General features: G+C 41.6%; 1 long non-coding RNA gene across 1 annotated transcript in view; it reads left to right on the top strand.

The window, feature by feature from the left end:
* The window catches only part of LOC109288374, a 7617-nt gene extending 6049 nt beyond the window's left edge, over positions 1-1568 (top strand). Inside the window, exon 2 of the long non-coding RNA XR_002095123.1 lies at positions 1057-1568. This is a non-coding gene — a long non-coding RNA (uncharacterized LOC109288374). The remainder of the gene's footprint in view (positions 1-1056) is intronic.
* Positions 1569-8267: the final 6699 nt, after the last annotated feature.

The raw sequence follows: 8267 nt of genomic DNA, 5'->3' as shown, positions 1-8267 counted from the left end.
AGAATGCTAGCAAATCTCAGCAATGTCACACTTTATTAGTCATGCAAGCACTTAAAAGCAAGGTTTGAAACACAAAATTCGACAGATTTGTGGTGGCAGTTGTTTAAAAATGCCACAATGAGCCTTTTGGGATTTACCTCCTGAAACTGGACCAAGTTAAAGCATTAAATTTCATGAACAATGCAGCTTTTTAAGTTAGGAAGGAGTATTTAAATCCTAAAGAAAAGCTCCACTGGACATGTATGCTCCTTTTTGCAACATTGAATCCATTACATTTTCTACCAGGTTCAAAGGCAGAAAATTTGGATTTGCTGACACTTCACTTTCTGACTTGGTTTAACTGCTACAGACTGGTTGCGTCACACAGATAAGCTAAACTGAGCCATGGCATCAAGTTTTAAGCATTCTCTCTTTGCTCTTATTTTTGATGTTGCTGTGTAGTCTGACTATCTGTCACTGTTGCATTGTTCCTTTCATAAGGGTTAGAGACGAGAAGACATGCTAGGCTGCTAGGCAGCAGACTTCTGGATATAGGGGCTTTATAAAGGAGCTTAGAAGCACATTGCAGCTGTGCTGGGTCTATGTTGAAGCTCAGTTGTTGAAGTAAAGATGATTTAAAAAATAAAAAGATTGCTAATGTCTGTTATTCTGAGTTGTGCACTATAGTTAGTGCAAAGGAAAAAAGCCAGTCAAATCAGTTTTGTTGCTGTGGTGGTGTTTTTTTCTTCATCCAGTACTGTTTTTTCAGATTTCTGTGACTTGGAATTATACAGAATTAATAGCAAGGTTTATAAAACCTGCAGACTCCCCAAATGCCTCCACCTGTAACAATTGCCAAAGTTGTACTTGCACTCACTTCAGCATCGAGTGGAATAAAATGGTTCAGCTTGATGTGTGGTATTTTTCTTAGCCCTACTTTAAATGTTTATAACTTTTTCATGCATCAAATACTCTTCTTATGTACTTTGGAAAATCCGCTCTACACCATCTGGAAACTTGTGTCATGGGCAGAATGATTTCCCAGCTCAATTTCTAAAGTTTGCATTTCCTTTATAGGTCCCCACTCCCCATGTATTTGGAAGAACTTTGGCGCTTAATTACTAAATAGCTAGTTTGTGACTGGGCATTGTCACTCTCCAGGTCAGTGTGCAGCAAGAGATCCATATTCCCTCTACTGTGGTGAAAGGTAAGAACAACTCGAGGTAAGAGGAAATGGAGTTTAGGGGGGAACCAGAGGATATGTGACAGCAAGAGACAACAGCCTGGAAGTTGTTGCAGATGCCAGCCTGATGGAGACTAGCTATAGCAACAAAGTTGCGGCCAGCAAGCAAGCAAATAATGTAGAGAGGGAAGTAACACTGCAATATATTAATCTTCTGAAGTTCAGTGCTTCCAAGCTTTAGGTTGACGACTTTGGGGGCTTTTTTTTTTGCTTGTTGTTTTTGCCTAACAATTTAAAGAAATTTTGAGGCCAGGACATTTGGGCCTTTAATTTTTGGTAACCTTAGTAAAGAAACATCCTACATGTGAAAGCATTTCCTGGGAAACTAATAAAGTCTTGAATCTAAGGGGTCCAGTGTTTTGTACCATCCTACAGTGCATGCTGCTGAGATATGGGAGGCTGGTGTGCTATAGCATGCATGTTGTCAGTCAGCTGTGAGGTTGCTGCAATAATGAAAGATGCGGGAAATAGACTGAGTTTTGCATCTCTTACTCATGTGAGTAATTTATGGTAAAGCCAGTGAGAATATTTGCATGAATGCAAGAAGACTGCAAGATCAGATGACAGGGCTCTTTGGTTACTGAGGAGATGCAAAATGAAGCTTCAATTATAGAATCTTCTCATTTTCTCAGCAACAGTTTTCAAAAGTAGATGGAGAAGTCAGGAAGGGATTAAATAACTGCCTGTGCCTCCATATAGTGAATGGTTCTTACATAACTATCACTGGAGAACATGAAAATGAGTAGAGCAGTAGTTATGCATCTGCCGTAACTCTTACTTTTTAAATAATAAGAATAATTTTTTTAAGCTGGGCATTATTTTCATCGTATCATATAGTTACTAAAGCTATGAAGAAGCAAGTTTAAAGAAAATTTTAAATTGGAAGAGATCTGAAATGTTTCATGCCTCAAGATTGAATATCTTATGCCAATTGCAATATTTGCTTTTGCCTCTTGCCTTTGTGAGATTTCCTTAGACTCAGGAATGTGACTTTTAGATTTTTCTTATGTTCCAGACAGTTTTATCTAACCTGTCTTGGCTCCTGTATATAAGCTAAACTAAATGGTCTAATGACCCTTTTGGCCTTAAACTTTATTCATTTATTGATTTCAGGCTTACTTGGGTTTCCCACATACAGGGGTTTTTTTGCAACTATTTAACTATTTCACTCCTTCCTGTGAGTTGAGTGTGTCACCGGATGGGGTCCTCAAAGGTGGCCGTGTTCTCCTAAGGCCCCTTGACCATGCCAATTTGGCCTGTTGGGCACCCTCAGTTCTCACCCACCATGTCTTTGATGGAAATATAAGATTAGGGAGGCTGCCTTTAAGTCCTCTTGGACATGGTTTGTTGGACTCCCTGAACCCTGTGGGTTCCTGGACACCTTGTGGGTCCTGTTTCACTATGGGAGTTTGGGGGGGGGGGGGCACCCTAGTCTTGTGGGTTGTATGCATGGCTCCAACCGCCCCTTTATCATGCCTCAAACCTTGCAGATGGTATCGGCATTGTATTGCCTAGGCCTCGTTATAATTCGGCCTCTTGTCCTCACTGGGCTCTCCGCAGCTCTTGTCGCTGCGCCCTCTCTGGCGCCGGGGTCTGTGCCCCCAAATGCTGTGCCCTCTGGTGCTGGGGTCCCCACACGGTAGTGGGGCCTCAATGAGGCCTCCTCCTTCCCCAAATAGCCTCACTCAAACCACCGGTCTTATAAAATGGCAAACAAAACATAAGCCCCTGGGCTATAACATAAAGTGCAGGGCATGCTCTGCCCCTTTAAAAGAGCAAAACTCCCTCTCTAATACTGGGTGCCTGGAGGCGAGGGTACCTCATGGGCTCCTGGTGCCCCATTAGCTCTAAGGGTAGCATATCCAATGGCTGTAGTATCTCAGAGCCCTTCCTCCCTGAAGGCTCCTTCCCCTTTCGCTGCTGGTAGGAAATTGAACTGCCAGGTCCCAGCCCTAGGGTTTATACGGGCTTAGGGCCCTGCCTCTTCTGGCCAGCTAACCAGGTGCAGGTGCGGCCAATTCCCTCGTTAGCCAGTTGTCATGGCAACCTGCACCTGGGCTCTTATCTGGCCCTTTGTGTTCTTTTCCCCTGCAATCTCTGCTCTTAGTGCCCTGCGACAGGGTGCTAGGTGATTTCCTAAAGATACTGTCCAAGGTGAAGTATCACTTCCAGTAAGTCAAAAGTAGAAATGCAGTTTAAGCTTGTCAAGTAAAGACCTCTTCTTTACCAGTTATACGAGTCCTATATTAACTGACCTTTTTTTAATGATCTAGACAAATCAGGGGAATCTGTGAGAGCACTTGTTTTCTGTTCTGATCTCTACAATGGATATCCTCGATGATCTTAGAACCAACTACCACTTTTCCTTGCCTCTTTGTAAATGGCCTCGGCACTTTCTGAAACTCTTACCAGCATTTCCATGTTAACTTGATCTTTCATATCAAAGAATTTTGCATTGAATTTACTGAAGTATTTAATACCCCCTTTGTAAAATTGGGGTTTACCCACAATACACTATAGTTGCTTCTTTTACAAAAATGCTAAAACTTCCTGAAAAGGTCATATAGAAAGGTTAAGTGCAAAATACTATTAACCGTAACCATATCATCACTATTTTTAGAAATCCATAAAGAGCATATTCAACCTTTTAAAGTTTCAGGTAAGATTCCTTTTTTGTCTTTGTTTCCAGTCACCTTTGTGAAACAGATTGGCCTGATTTACCTTAAGAACATAAAATCTCAAAAATTTAGTTTCTTTTTTTATACATGAAGAGATAAAAATGTCTCAGATATGTTGTTTTAAACTTTGACCTTCTATTGTTTGTTCACAGTATGATTTTTTTCATTATTGAAACAATAAGTTAGGAAAATGACATCCAAAAAATTTCAAAGAAATGTACACAGAAGGCAAAATGAACATTGTAAAAGATCAGTGACCTGTGAATAGAGGGTTTTTAAAGGCAGATGAATTATGCTGGAATTGGGCCAAATTCCTGAATATCAAGAAAAGAAATGACAAAACAAAAACAAAAGAGAGAGAGAGAGAGATTTTATGGCAATTTATAGAACTGTGGCTTCCAATTTCACAAGGTAACCTGCTTCCCAAAACTGCACATAAGAAATAACATGAGTAGATTGCTTTTAACATGGTTCCCAGTAACAGATTTTTGAAGGCAGCACAATATGAAGTAGTGGGTAATTGAAGCCTCAAGGCTGTTATCCTCATCCCTTGATCCCTACCTGGTTACAGAACCTCATCTCTCAGTGCCAAATCCCATTAGGATACCCCAAAATGACAGATGGCTTTGCCTAACTGCCAGTCGGCACAGATGTGATCCCAGTTTTTGGATAAACAATACGCCCTGTTGCTGCATGTAGTAACCTAAATTTTCTTGGCAAAAAAGTAACTGCCATGCTTCAGGTAATGTAGGTTGTTAGGTTTTTTTTAAACATTGAAAGTCAAAGGTTTTGAACATAGGAAAGTTGCACCAGGTAAAGCTGAAGTGTGAATTTTGCTGCATTTACCTCTACATGTAGACATTCCTGCTCCGTAAGAGAATATGCTTTTCTGGTTTAGTCTATGTTGTTTCAGAACATTTTTTTAAGCTGAATGAAAAATAGGCCACTTGTGTTCTGGGTTCACATTATGGTACAACTGTGTTGGTTTAACTATACCTACATAGCTGGGGGAACTTTTCTGTATAGAGAAGCCCTCAGTTCAATATTTTTTAAGTGTTTCATAGATGTTAGGGGCTGGCAGGGACCTTACAGATCACTGGGTCCAGCCCCCCTGCACTTGGGTAGGAAAGACTGCTGGGGTCAGTTGACCCCAGCAAGATGTATGTCAAGACTTCTTTGAAGATCGCCAGTGTGGACGACTGTACCACCTCTGGGGGGAACCTGTTCAAAATCCTCGGTACTCAACTTGTAAAGAAGTTTTTCCTTAGGTTGAGGCTGAAGCTGTCTTCAATCAGTTTGTGCCCATTATTTCTTGTCCTCCCCTGGGGGGCGTTAGTGTTGTTCTAATAGCTGCTGTTAAATGTTTCATGTTATATATACAGATTTTTTAAAATGGTTGAGCATGTTTCATAATAATGTTTCTCTCCTTTTTTATTCTACTGTTTCTAAACAGCAGATGGTAATACAAAGTAGTAATTTACAACAGGCTGGTCTATCCTGCTTCTGTTTGTGTTTTGCCCAGCCTTATAGTTTTGGGGTTTTGTGGGAGTTTTTAATTTTATTTTTGGTCCTTTGTTTTGTTTTGTTTTGTTTTGTTTTGTTTTGTTTTGTTTTAGCTGTGACAGGCCAGGGAGGGAGAAGGCTTTGTTCTTCCTTCCCTACCCCCTGCCACGCTAGAAATGTATGGGCCATATCTCTACTGCTGCTTTTGCTGTCAAAGAGACTTCTTATACTTCCCTGTCCCATTTGAATACCAGCTGCACTATGGCTACTGTGTGTCATTTCCCCAGTTCTCAATGGCAACTGCTATTTGTAGGGCTTATTCTGTAAGGGACTGAATGAATGTATACTTCAGACCATCTGGCGTAAATTTTCAGTGAGATTAATGATTTCTAGGTGCCTCAGGTTTGGAGAGTTCTAGTTGCCAAACATCGAAGGAACCTGTTTTTCAGAAAATATCCGGCCTCTGAAAATTTGTGCTGGTTTGAACACTGAAAAATTGAGGTACCTAGGAATTAACGTTTATTTGAAAAAGTATGTCTTGTATAAGCGTTATTGTCATCAATTACTGTGTGCAAGTATTTTGTGTCTACTTGGGTTCAGATGGAAGTGATGCATCTAATATCTAATTGTGAATCCTGTTTAAAATTAACAGTGATATTTAAAATTTCTCATCCTGGTCTTAAAAGGGTAATGCAAAATCCAGATGGATAAATAGAAACAGAAAGCGTGCGCAACAGAAGTATGAGGACATTTTTTTTTTAAATAGAATTTGCTTCAGAATTAAGTTTTGTGAGAAGTATTATTTTGTTACCAAAAACCCAGGACTTTGGAGAGACAAGAGTATAGCCTGTCTTTGATCCATACAAGTTTTTCAAGCTTAAGTGCAGAATTAAAGAGCAGGTGCAATTGCTTGAATGATTACCCTATTTGTACACCAACTCAAGATACCTTTACACATCCCAATAATTCCAAAAGCCCTGTTAGCAGGTAAGGTGTTACTTGAACCCAATCAGATAGAGGCAAAAATGGGTCTATACCCCAGCCTTTTATGATTACACCCCAAAGCACAAAAATAAGCATTTGTCTCCATGCCTATCTAGCTACCTGCAACAACACAATACAGATTCTCACCTATGTCAGCTGGGCAGATGCAGAAAGAAGCAGAAGGATAGTAGTCAGACTGGTTACCTTGAATTTGCTGGGGTCTCCAGCCCCCTCCCCTCCCCTGTTGACACCCAACATTTTATGTGACTTATTTTAATAAATATTCTCCAATTGGTTTTATTCAAATTTCTCTGTTTCATTGCAACTTGGTGAACTGGACTGAGCTGTTTTTTCTTTGGACTTATAGATTCATAGATGCTAGGGTCGGAAGGGACCTCAACAGATAATCAAGTCCAACCCCCTGCACTGGGCAAGAAAGAGTGTTGGGGTCAGATGATCCCAGCCAGATGCTTATCCAGCCTTCCCTTAAAGACCCCCAAGGTAGGGGAGACCACCACCTCCCTTGGAAGCCCATTCCAAATTTTGGCTGCCCTTGCTGTGAAGAAGTTTTTCCTGATATCTAGCCTAAATCTGCTCTCTGTCAGTTTGTGACCATTGTTCCTTGTTACACCAAGAGGTGCCCTGGTGAGCGGAGCATCTCCAATACCTTGCTGCGCTCCCCTAATGAATTTGTAGGTGGCCACAAGATCACCTCTCAACCTCCTCTTGCGGAGGCTGAAGATGTCCAGGTCCCTTAGTCTCTCCTCATAGGGGTTGGCCTATAAACGTTTAACCCTCCTCTGGACCTTCTTGAGGTTATCCAGATCCTTCTTAAAGTACGGCACCCAAAACTGGATGTAATACTCCAACTGTGGCCTGACCAATGCCGCATAGAAGGGAAGTATCACCTCCTTGGTTCTGTTTGTCATGCATCTGCTGATGCATGATAAAGTGCGGTTAGCTTTGCTGATGATTTTGTCACACTGACAAATCATATTCATCTTGGAGTCCACTATGACTCCAAGATCCCTTTCCGCTTCTGTGCTGCTGAGAGGGTCATTTCCCAGCCAGTAGGTGTGCTGGTTATTTTTGCGCCCTTGGTGCAGCACTCTGCACTTGTCCTTGTTGTACTGCATCCTATTGTATACTGCCCACTTTTCCAACATGTCCAGATCTGCCTGCAATTGTTCCCTACCCTCCAGAGTGTGCACTTCACCCCACAATTTAGTATCATCCACAAACTTGGACAGAATACACTTCACACCCACATCCAAGTCACTGCTGTAGACATTGAAGAGTACATGTCTAAGCACTGAGCCCTGTGGAACCCCACTACCCACATACTTCCAGGTCTATACCGACCCATCTACTACCACTCTCTGGGTGCGACCCCCAAGCCAATTTGCCACCCACCAGACTGTGTAAACATCTAAGTCACAGCCTCTTAATTTATTTATGAGAATACTGTATTGAAGGCCATCCTAAAATCCAGAAAAACGACATCCACCTCTACTCCTACGTCTAAGCATTTTGTGACCTGGTCATAAAACAAAACCAGATTAGTCAGGCATGATCTACCTGCTATGAGTCCATGCTTGTTTCCCTGCTGCATTATTTTTCCTGCTGGACTCCCACAAATATGATCCTTAATAATCTTGTTAAAGACTTTTCCAAGGATGGAGGTGAGACTGACTGGCCTATAATTACTCGGATCCTCCTTCCTCCCTTTCTTGAAAATAGGACCACATTGGCCCTTTTCCAGTCCTCCAGGATCTGACCCAAGAGCCATGTGTGCTCAAACAGCCATGTTAGTGGTTCTGCTATGACACTGGCCAATTCCTTCAGTACCCTCGGATGCAGTTCATCTGGGCCTGCTGACT

Source organism: Gavialis gangeticus, unplaced genomic scaffold (genome assembly GCF_001723915.1).
Source record: "Gavialis gangeticus isolate Ggan-Ray unplaced genomic scaffold, GavGan_comp1, whole genome shotgun sequence".
Lineage (NCBI taxonomy): Eukaryota > Metazoa > Chordata > Crocodylia > Gavialidae > Gavialis > Gavialis gangeticus.
The sequence above is the reverse complement of the archived record's forward strand: the minus strand, read 5'-3'. Positions and strand labels throughout refer to the sequence as shown.